Below are 12,239 nucleotides of genomic sequence, written 5' to 3' on the forward strand. Positions count from 1 at the left end.
TTAATTTGCTGCTAAATGAAAAGCAGGTTTGGCTTTATTCATGTCACTGTAAAAACTAAATAACAAAGTATTCACACCAAGCGTGAATTTTTTTTTTTGCCAGCAAAAGTTAAAACATCAAAGAAACCTCTTTCAAATACTAACAAATTTACTTACAAACACCTATATTTATTATTTCATAAATAGGTGCAACAGGTTCCATAAAAAAAGATTAAATACAGACACAGTATGAAGAAACAATAATACAGAGCCATATGTAAAGATTATAATTTAGCTGTTTCCAATCTGTTTCTGCATCAAGTAAGATACCAGGTAAGCATTTGGCAGTTTTATACATAAAAGGACTTAAATGACATTTACTATCCATTACACAAAAAGTGATACAAAAAAGCAATTTTTCTGCAGTACAAAATAAATGGGTTTGCGCTTCCCTTAACACTAGTTTCTTTTTGTCTGATCAATGAGACAAAGCCAATTTGTTTTTAAATTAAAATCATTTGGGAATACTTTTTTTCAAATATTTTGAAAATATAGAACTATTAGTTGTTTTAAAAATGAAGTAAAAATATGAATGTTTGCCAATTTAACCCCTATCGTGAAATCAATAAACTGGGATGAGCCAGTTTCAAATTACAATTTACCTACAAAAACATTCACATTTTATACTCTAGGAGAGTGTAACATAGATGCTATTTACAAACTTGCTATGACTGCTACATCAAGCCATTTAAAAAGTCTTTAGTAGTTTCATATAAACAGCCATTATGAAAACCAGTGGAAAATCCAGGACTGTTATCCGAGACATCTACAGTTGCTAAGGCAGTTACTAGGGCGCAGCACTTCACAGCAAAAAACCAACATAAAATCTGAATGGTCCATATTTCCTTCGGGGAAGGAGGAAAAACAATGTCCATAAAGGATTAAAAAATAATAAAGAAGCATGACTATTTCTTCCAGAGTGGGTGACCCACAAGCTCAAATGGTCCTAAGTGCTTAGCAACTTGTATTTTCTAATAAAATGGAGAACTGCCTTGGCTGTACAAAGCAATCCATGGTGAAAAGTCTTCCCTGAATTCCTCAGTGGAAAGAAGAGGTGTTCAGATTTTCAGGTAAGGTACAGTGCTTTGTCCCTCTGCATGCCCCTGTGTGGAGAGAAAACAGACAATTTCTTGTTACAAGACAATCTGCTCCAGGGGACAGCCGGGGTCAATGGCTTTGAGTTATTTGCTCTAGCTCGAGGGATGGAGTTATGTACTGGGAAAGGGCATGGGTAGTTAACCTACATTTAAAGCGAACAGTGATCTAAAGGTATTCATTCTTGGAAGATCTAGAAGATGGCTTAAATTGTTTCTGGAGAGATGTCTTTGTCTTTCCTGAATGAACAACCATCCCATATAGCAGTTTTGAAAGCTGCAGTAAAACAAGGATCCACTAGGACGCATGCTATGAATGCTGTTTACCACCAGGTGGCGACTGCTGGCTGCTTACCCACTACTGCAGTAGTCGTTATTCCAGTCCACAGGCTGTGGGGGAGAATTTCTGCACCCCGAAAGCACATACTCCATTGCTTGGGTGACAACTTGTGCAGCTGTGGATGTAGGATTGATAATAGTCTGATAGGTTGAAGAGTAAATCCCTGAAGGGGAAAAAATGCAAGTCCACAAATAAGGATCAAAGTGCCTTTTAAAGAAGAAATGCAACTAAATATTTATTAATTCTTTGCAAACACCCTAGACCTTGCTCCTGTCACTGTCAGGGCAAGCCTTTGGGAAGGGCCCAGAGAACTTAAAACAAATGCAGAAAAGAAATGCCCCAAACTCGGGTCTACTTACCTTTCCTTCATCTAGCCATGTGTCAGAAAACCTTTAATTATACTCTTGAGCAGATAAATTGACTTGAGAAACAATTTAAAACATAGAGAAGCTAACTCAATCAAAACAAAGGGAGAAAAAACTTAAACCCCTCAAAGTTTGTTTTCTATCAAACCTAAGGATACATTAATAGTTAATCCCCAGAATATGAAACAGAATCTTTTTTGAAGGATTCAGGCAGCAGGTGGCTGAGTGTCTTATTAGACTACACCTATTCACATATTGTTCTCAAACCCCTTTTTCTTCATTCAATCACAAAGAGACCATCTGCTTCTTCTTTTATTTGTATTTCTTTCTCAGCTAAAAAATTTCAACCAAAGCTTTTTAACAGTTGTTGGACTAATATAGGGAAAAAGATGCAAAACAACTTGCCATTCGAAAACAGAGAGGGAAAAGTGTAAGACAGAGAAAATATTTTTTAATTGAAAAGTCTATTAACCAGCAAACAATCATCGGACTTCAGGAAGATTCCTTGAATTCACTAGTATGGTGAAGTGTTGACTTTTAATCCTAGCAAAGCTATTAAAAATTCAAGGACAGAATCTCTGAAATATATAGCTATATCTGGCACACAAAAAGCATTAGATGCAAAGATTTATTTTTAGCTTATGTGGTGAATTCAAGAGCAGCATAAGCAAGCTTTGCTGCAAGTGACTGAAAAAAGCAACTTAATTAATCTTGTGGTTGTCTTGCAGCAGATTCCATCCATGTGTTTTAACCACTGAGAAATCAAGAGATTTCAGAATCATTCCCTATTTACTTGGAGGAAGTTTTTGATGATCTAATATTGTTGAATTTTTACTTTTCTTAAACTCAGCAGGATACTCAGAGGATTGATTTTTTTTTTAACTAAGGATATTTCCTTAGACTTTAGTTTATGTTTGGATGTTCCCAGTGTAATGACTCCAAGACAATACCTACTAGCAACTGTCTTCAACTCTCAATAGAGGATTTAAAATATTGATTTAGTTTCCATTCAAATGATAGACTTGAAACCAATGTCTACCCTCACTCCCACCCAAGCTATAGAGAAAGACAAAATTCTGGATATTGGGAAACAGTCATTGAAGAGTGGAGAATTCATCCAGACTGGGTGTTTGACCTTATATAGACTAAAAATTTCCTAAGTTAACAACTGATTTGTGGGAAATAAGTTTGTCTGTGTACACACCACCTCTAGCTCAAACTGTAAATGTCTTCTAAATGAGAAAGTGAAAAGAGGTCTAACTGGTAATTTGGGAGTCCTTTCCTTTCCAGGCAGAAATCCTCTTTCTCTAGACTTGCCCAGATTTCCAACATGGCGGGAGTCTTACTTAATGAAATGTCTTCATTTCCTTAGAGTCCTGTTATCCTGTCCAGCATTCTTGACTTCCTTCCCTAGTGTCTAGTGTGCTCCTGGGCAAAGGGCAGGAGAGAGCTTTGAGGCAGCATTGTGTTGACTTCCTTTATTAAGTCCCCCTTGTAAGGCTGCCTTAGGGGACCCTGAGATCTGACGGTATTTACAGTGCTTACTCAATATTCTCAGGGCCTAGCCCATAGTAGTGGCTCAATAAATTATATCTTTCAATAAATAAAGTTTAGTACAGCTTACTTGATGCTACTGTTAGAAAGCATCAGGGTGGATAAATGTTTAAATGCCAGGGTTTTCCTATCTTTTTAATGTAAAGTTCTCCATATTGGATTGTTACACAATGGACAAAATAGAACCTAAAAGCAAACAAGTATCAAAACAAAGAGTAATTGAAAATATCTTGAGTTGAAGGTATGGAAACATGAAAAAGCAACACACACACACACACACACGCACGCACGCACACCCTAAACCATCTTTTTTCCCCCATTCTGTGAAAAGAGATCCTTAAGTTTGGTGAGAGAATATCAGGCAAATATTAATTTTTAGATTATTAGTTAAAATTAAATGGATGACTTCAGTTTATAAACCTAAATTGTATTCTAGCTAGAAAGTTCAAAGATTAAAAATTTAGCTAAAATTTAGTATAAATTTAAGGAAATCACTAATATCAAAACATGCAAGAACCAAGAAATATACAGGCAAAGGCTGAAGTAACATTATTTAACACTATTTTACTTTCAAGTTAGAAAATGAAACATGCTTCTGAACATTATTATAAAGAGATGCTGAGGTCAAACTTAGAGCTAAGTACATTTTTATAACTGATGTAAATTGGAAAAAAAACAATGATATACACTTTTTGGAAAATGTTTGCTTAGCAGTCTAATTAATCAAGACTGAATATTTTGCATTTTAATGCTCAGGAGAAAAATCACCAACTGTTTTGTAGCATGCCTGGAATTTTAAATTTCATTTTCTGGTGCCAGATTGAAATAAAAATAAGAAACATGATAAAGATTAATTTGATGTCAGAAGGGACATTTGCTCTTTAATTAGATTTCTGTAGCCCTAGCAGTTTTGTTGTGCCACCATAGCAAGTCCGAAAAAGCCTACAGCACCACCAAACAGTGATCCTCATATCCACACTTTACTGGAAACTAATTTCATTTCCTGCCTGTCTGGAGAGGTATTTTCAACAGGGCGTCAATGTTTTTTGTCTTCATGACTGATTTATTCATCAATCTCAATGTGATTTTTTTTAAACCTTTAAATTACACCCAAATCCTAAAGCAGCTGTTTATTACACAAGGAAATTGAAAATCTGTCCATGTGATATCATACAAAGATTTTTTTTTCTTAAGGTTATAAAGGAAGTTGACAGATATTAATGATTTCTTCTCTTGACCTCATTCGACAATACAGTGAGCAGGAAAATAGGCGTAAAACTGGATCCCCCCAAAAAAGAGGTTTATGGGTTCCATGTATAAAATATTATTCTAGAAAAAAAGTGAAACTATTACTCCTGGTGGACTATACAACCATTTTGTAGGATACATTCATTTTCAAAAGGGTAATAAAATAGCTAAAGTAATACTGAAATATGAGACATTCTTTTAAAAATACAGTAGTCATTTACTTTCTTTTTTATCTCTCCTTTGGGGTGTGTGCGGGCACGCACATGTGTGCACGCACACACATGGAAACACAATCCACATACTAGTAAGCAAACATCTTTGGACAAAGGTGTTTTGGATGATGAATCAGACAGGTCAAATTTTATCCAAGACTTGGGTTGCACACACACCAAAACCATCACTTTTTCCCCCCATTTTATGAAAATAGGTCCTTAAGTTGGGTGAGAGAATATCATGCAAACATTTTTTATTTATTAGCTAAGATTAAATGGGTGACTTCAGTTTATAAACACCAAATTATGTGCTACCTAGAAAGTTCAAAGATTGAAAATTTAGTTAACTTCAGCATCTAAATTTAAGCAAATCGTAAATACCAGAAGAATCATAGACCAAGAAATATATAGGCAAAGCCTGAAGTAACATTATTTTACTTTTAAGCTATAAAAATGAAACATAGTTCATTTTCCTGGTAGGCTGGGACAACATGTACAGGCTGAAGTCTCACTGATGACCTGAATGTTGTTCCCAACAGCTCTTGTGTTTGTAGCAGATTAAGACATTCAGGGTTGATGTACTTTTTGATCTCAATTTTAGTATGATTGACCTACGGGGTCTGTCAGTCTCCTCAATCTGCAGGCTCCTGCTCCAGTGACCTGCTGATGACTCTTACCCTGTCCCCACCTCTTTCTCCTCATTCACTTGCTACCCATTGGCCTTTCCATCTCTCAGGCAAGACAACTTTATAGTAACCTTGGCTAAGGGAGACTTCCATAAGGAAATGGATCCCTTTGCTTGCCATAAAAATTTTGATTTCAGAACTAACTGGGATTTACAGACCCTCCAAATTCTTGGAAGAAACAAGTTTTCTAATACAAAGGTTGCTGTTCTACAAGAGTAACTGATAGCAAGGGGCAACAAGCCTAGCATTAAGAATTCAGGTTCTGTGTACATTTTGGGATCAAATTTTTGACACACACACGTCAGTTAGTGCACTAATCGCCAGGATATATGAAGAACTCAAAAAACTTCACACCAAAAAACAAACAACCCAATCAATAAAGGGGCTAAGGAGCTGAATAGATACTTCTCAGAAGAAGATATACACTCAATCAACAAATATAAAAAAAATTTTCAATATCTCTAGTAATTAGAGAAATGCAAATCAAAATTACTCTAAGACTTCATCTCATGCCAGTCAGAATGGCAGTCATCAAGAATACAAGCAACAATAAGAGTTGGCGAGGATGTGGGGAAAAGGCACACTCATACATTGCTGGTGGGACTGCGAACTGGTGCAGCCAATATGGAAAGCAGTATGGAAATCCTTGGAAAACTTGAAATGGAACCACCATTTGACCCAGCTATCCCTCTCCTTGGTCTATACCCAAAGGACTTCAAAACAGCATACTATAGTAATGCAGCCACTTCAGTGTTTATAGCAGCACAATTCACAATTGCTAAACTGTGGAACCAACCTAGATGTCCTTCAACAGATGAATAGATAAAGAAACTGTGATACATGTACACAATGGGATATTACTCAGCATTAAAAGAGAAAAGGATTATGGCATTTGCAGGTAAATGGATGGAGTTGGAGAACATCATGCTAAGCAAAATAAGCCACCCCCCACCCCCGGGGCCCAAACCAGGTGCTGAATGTTTTCTCTGATAAGTGGATGCTAATCCATAATGTGGGGAGGTGCATAGGATGAGTGGAGAAACTTTGGATGGGGCAAAGGGGAGTGGGGGGAGGGGAAAAGGAGTAGAAAAGATAGTGGAATGAGAAGGACATCGTTACCCTAGGGTACATGTATGATTGCACAAATGGTGTGACTCTACTTCGTGTACAACCAGAGAAGTGAAAAATTCTGCTCCATTTGTGCACAATGAATCAAAGCGCTTTGTACTGTCATGTATAACTGATTAGAACTAATGAAAAATAATAAAAACATACCTAATTATTTTGGTTTTGGTGTCTAAATGCCTAAAATAAAACCTAATTTTAAATTTATATATATAAGAATTCAAGCTCTGATTTCTGAACAGATTCAGGTTTGAATACCAGCTCTGACTTTGTGAGTACATTATTTAACTCTGCCAAGCCTCAATGTCCTCATCTGTAAAATGAAGATGATGCTGGAATCTGAACTGTAAATGTTCTGAGAAGATGAGCTAAAAGTATTAAGGTCTACTAATACCTGTTAATAATAATAATGATGATGACGATGATGATTATGAATTTGGGACTACATATATTTGATTTTTCTTTCTGCCTCTTCTCTCACCAAATTTAAGCCTGAAATTTCATAGACGGCTAGATACTAATTCTATAGGAGAACTGTGAATACATATTTACATAAAGATCTGAGGACAAAGAGTAATTTGGCTATAAAAGTGATAGCTGAATTTGCTACAATTTTTAGGTTTTCCCCTTCTTTAAAGACAAGTTTTTAGTATTTTTGAATACTGTATGGTCAACTGAGTTTACATGGTTTGCTCCTAATTTCCAAATTTTGAAATAACATCAAAATCCAAGTTAAGCTAAGATTTCCCACAAATGACTTCAATAATCGAGAAATGAGTAAGGAGGTTCTCAGACCACCAGATTTTCCAGTTTATGCAGAGGTGAGCTCCCCTTATTTCTTTCTTTATATATTTTTTTATGATGCTAGAGATCAAACTCAGGGCTCGGTGTATGCCAGGTAGGTGCTCTACTTCTGAGCCCCAGATATCCATTTTTAAATAAAACTCTGGTTAGAATGTTTAGTTCTTAAAATTTTCAGGGTTCCACCAAATTTGCTATTGAACCTGATTTTATTTTAGAGCATTTATTGGATTTAACTGGCAGACCAGTCAATATGTTCTCATCTACAAGCAATATTTAAAAACATATATAGAATTTTCTATTATAAAAAGATCAATGGCAGTATGTGACATCTCAAAATAATAAATATACTCTACTCAAGAAACAGAACAAAAAGGGGATTAGAAAGATAAAGCAAAATGTATATCTTGGGGAAGAAACCAGTGATTATGAAAAGCAACTATCAACTGCTAGGATGATATCATGTTCCACAAACCCATCCCTTGTCAATTACATTATTTTTTTCATCAACAGATATTTGTAGAATATTTTTGATTCTTTTTCTCCATTTAAATAGAAGAAGAGAAAACACATGTCCCCCAGCCTCCACTGGATGAACAGATCCCTCTCCCAGCCCTTTAGAAGAGGGGTGCTGATTCTAAGTCTGGAGCTATGGTGCTTACTTGCTGCATGGTGGGTGAATGTAAGGCAGACTGGACCTGCATGGGGAGCTGGTTCCCAAGGGGCTGCTGCATGGTGAGTGGCTGGTGCTGCTGCATGCTGAGATGCTGGTGGAGAGGTGGGCTGATCTGGAGGGGAGGAGGGGGAGACACAGCCATGTTTGCTATTGAGACAGTCACTGGCATTTGGTTATTCGGCTTGGGTGCGATGTTCCTGGGGAGACTAGAATGCATGGCAGTTAGGTGAGGATTCATTCCAGGTTGTTGGTGATAGTGCAAACTTAGGTACAGAGCTGACTGGGCCTGGCTGGGCCCATGGAACACTGACGGCTTGGAACTGATCAGCTGAGGAGCTTGAGACGTCTTAACATCGACAGGTTCACTGTAGCTCTGTGGAAGAAACAAATGAGAGAAGAATTAGAAGTAGGATCCATGGAACACGGATTTGATGAAAAAGATGCTCTGTGAGCTTATGCACGAACTTTCGTGAGAATCAACACCCATGGCTATTCTTGACTCTCTTATCTAAGAATTTCTCCATCGTTATTTTTAACATAACTTATACAAGGCTGAGTTTAATTCTATCTCTTTTATGAAATCTAAAACAATCTGCAGTGACATTTTATTCCTTTGCTTAAATGCTAAGCTCTAACTTGTGGACTCTTCTCATCATCCAAAGATAAAAAGATGGGGGGGGGGTAGGAAGGATGCCATCATCAGTCTAATGGAAAACACAATATAGCTCACTTTCAAAGTAATTCAGTTCTGCAGTTCTCATATTGATTAGGTGTTTAGCCCCCCTCCACTTATAGTCTCACAGAGCCTTGGCCTAGATATTTGCACAAAGAAAATAAAACTGGTTGCTGGAAATGGCTATGGAAGAGTAAGTTCTAAAATACCTTTCTGAAGTCATATAAAATTACATTAATATGGCTTCAAAGTAACCACGAAACTCATCTTGATTTTTTTTAAAGTTGATGATGAATTATCCTCCTTAATGAAGTGGATAAAAATAATCTCTCTTAGAAATTTTAGAATCCATCATAAATTAATATAATTTTGCCCTATTTTTTTTACACCTTCATAGGGTCATTTCCTAATAATCTTTTAATTGACTTCAAAACTCAACATTTCACTGGAAGCTGAAAAGAATCAAGAATTACCTCTTGGACACATTTTCTCCTACTTTTGCTGAGAGAAAGAGACTGACCTAACAAATGGGGAAAGGTAAAATCAATGAGAAGAAAAAACGCTAAGATGTTGTTCTGGAGAAAGTCACATTATCAAAAGAAGGTCTGGTGCATGCAAGTATGCCCTTACTATGCAACTTTAATGTTACTCTTAACACTTTCAGATGTCAGTTAATGTCTTGTTGCTTTTAGCACTGTCAGGACTGCTGGCACTGTGAGGGTCTTCCCTGTCCCTCCGGCTCAGGGTCCCACTACCCAGGCATTTGAAGAAACTCAAGCCAGTTAGCTGAATTATAACAGGTCAGCCTGCAGAACTGGTAGCCACCTGGTTAATCTGTCCTCAATAATGCGAACAAATTAAATTAAAACAATGATGCTGCATCACTCTGGAGGTGGTGCTGGTCTGCCAGTAGTGGGTGAACTGTTAACCCCATAACCTGTCTTCATAGCAAGGAGACATCAGATGCTTGTTAAAACACACCAAGCCATGGAAATATGGATTTCCATGATGATCCCCCGCAGAAATATGATAAGGTATACTCAAAGAATCCACGCTCCCCCAAATGTCTCATTAGGACATTTGTCTGTGTGTCAATGTTGATGCAGCCTTCTGAAATAGGAATAAATGTTTAGCCTTCCCATCTCCTACATTAACATTAAAAATGTAAAAAAAAAAAAACATTTACCAAAAATTTTAAAGACCGACTTTAGACTAAAGAACCTTATTAAAAGTAGTACCTAAAAGGTACTTTTAATTTAAAAAAGTTTTTAGTTTAAAAATTATTTTAAAACTTTCATTTAAAAATTTTTATCATTGATGTGTAAAATAGTTAACAATTCACTTGAAAAGTCAAATGTGTTAATTGAGGTTGGGTAAACAGTGACTCCTTCTAAATCAGAAAAACATGTACTGCAATTGATAATGTCTCAAAAATTATTCCATATGTGTCAAGATCATACGTTTATTGTGTGTCTCCATGTGGAAGTCATCTGGTAAAGTGTTTTTGTTGTGTTTGGATTGTGTCTCTTCTAGCTTATTACAAAAGGGCAAACTTCACATCTTTTCATGGACTACATCAACTTCATACTGGAAAGAAATGGTATCTAATTCAAATTAATACATGTTGGTTCATTTTAATTTTTTGCTTTATCATTGTTTTTAATTTACAAAGAATAAAAATAATTGACATTTCCTATACAACCCAAACTAGGAAATGCATTTCATCATAAAATGTTTTCCTTTTTAGTTTCTATGTATACCTTCTTACTAGGTAATAAGGTGATTATTGACTACAGAAATAAAAATGTTGAATTTAAAAGAAATGGTGAATCCAATTTTTCTGAATTTTCCTTTTTAAATAATAGCATGTAGTCTACCCTATAGCATCTCGATAATAAATAGATAGATGAGAGCTAGATAAATAGAAAAATACACATCTGTATTCATAGAAATAAATAGCATTCTAAGTTGAGATACTTTATTGTCAACCTTATAAAGGCTCTCTTTGCTTATGGATAATTAAACACAATTTCTGTATTCAGACATTTGTCATTTACCTTCTTTATACCAAAGCATATAAAGATCAGTTCCCCCAAACCTATATTGAAATGATGGTAACTTTGAATCATCATTAGGACTATTATAACCTCAAATAGATTCCAAAAATAATGATTCAGATAACACTTGGAATATAATTTTTAACAAGAGGGAGGAAAAGTTATATTTTTTCTCCTTTACTTTCTAAATCATTGAATGTGACATGCTAAACATCATGTTGAGCCACATCCCTATCCACGGTAGGCACTCGAATATGAGTTCTTGCTCTCTGTGTTTTTTTTTTTTTTTTGAAATGTGAAGAAATGATTTTTCTTCTTACAGAATGAGGTAAACATAGAAACAGAGATGTTATGAATCCAGGAAGCAATTTTTTTTAAAAATGGTGGGGGCTTGAATCTGTAGTACATGCATACAGCTTAGTGTAAAGTACATAGAGGACACACACATGTTTGTTGAATGAGCGAAGGACAATTTGGGGGCAGTACTCTATGTAGATACTGTTGTCTTTGCTGAGACTTCTCACTTAGTCATGACTCGGAAAACATACAGAATATTGGATTGATGTGCCCCATTCTCTACTCTTCTTTTAGCATGAACCACACACTTCCTGAAGTGTTGAGAAAATAAAGCCCTCAGTGTTGTCCTCTGCACTTTGGGCCTCACTGACTCCAGGCAGGACAACATCAGTGGAGGAGCTTACTGTGTTCCACCCACACTTTGAGAATTTATGTCTTTATATAAAAGTCACTCATTTAGTTGGGGAAAAAGCTTGCTTCTACCTTCACTTCTGATTAATTATTAATCAGACTAATACAATAGGCCATCTATTAATTACATAGCTATTTCAATGTTTTAGAAGACAGAACAAGTTCATTTTCAATAGCAAACAGCTATGAATCCATAATCTGATTAAATGGAAATATGAAGAAATCATAAACTTAATATACTCTCACTGCCAGTTCCTTCCAATTAAATTCTGAAAGCAAGGCTATAGTTTTGCAAATCAATTATACTGCATTTGAAGATCTCCAGACCTACCATTCAGAAATTAGAACTATTTTCTTATACATAGTAAACAATTTAAATTTGTTTCTACTTTTAAATAGATTAATCACTTTTACTTCACAATGAGTGTCTTGTGTTGGTCACCCGACAAATGTGATTTTTACCAGCATAAATTGAAAATTAACCTGTGAATCTGACATTTTTTTAGGGAAAACTGTGTTCTTGCTCTTCATTTCTAAGTATTTCCTTTTTTCTATTTGCCTTTGGGCCACAGATTCTGGAAGACATCAGCTATAAGCAAAAATGCAAGATAGGAGCAACAGAGACCATTGGGGTCTTATCTGCAGAGATTTCTTTTGTTGT

General features: G+C 35.8%; 1 pseudogene across 1 annotated transcript in view; it reads right to left on the minus strand.

The window, feature by feature from the left end:
- Nucleotides 1–1,105: 1,105 nt before the first annotated feature.
- Nucleotides 1,106–12,239, minus strand: part of LOC308634717 (thymocyte selection-associated high mobility group box protein TOX-like) — a 47,808-nt pseudogene continuing 36,674 nt past the window's right edge. Inside the window, exons 4-6 of the transcript in view lie at nucleotides 8,127–8,513; nucleotides 1,489–1,636; nucleotides 1,106–1,142 (exon numbers count right to left, since the gene is read on the minus strand). The product of the transcript in view is annotated as a thymocyte selection-associated high mobility group box protein TOX-like (transcript). The remainder of the gene's footprint in view (nucleotides 1,143–1,488; nucleotides 1,637–8,126; nucleotides 8,514–12,239) is intronic.

This window comes from Spermophilus citellus (genome assembly GCF_964194105.1).
Source record: "Spermophilus citellus genome assembly, chromosome: 15".
Taxonomy (NCBI): Eukaryota; Metazoa; Chordata; class Mammalia; order Rodentia; family Sciuridae; genus Spermophilus; species Spermophilus citellus.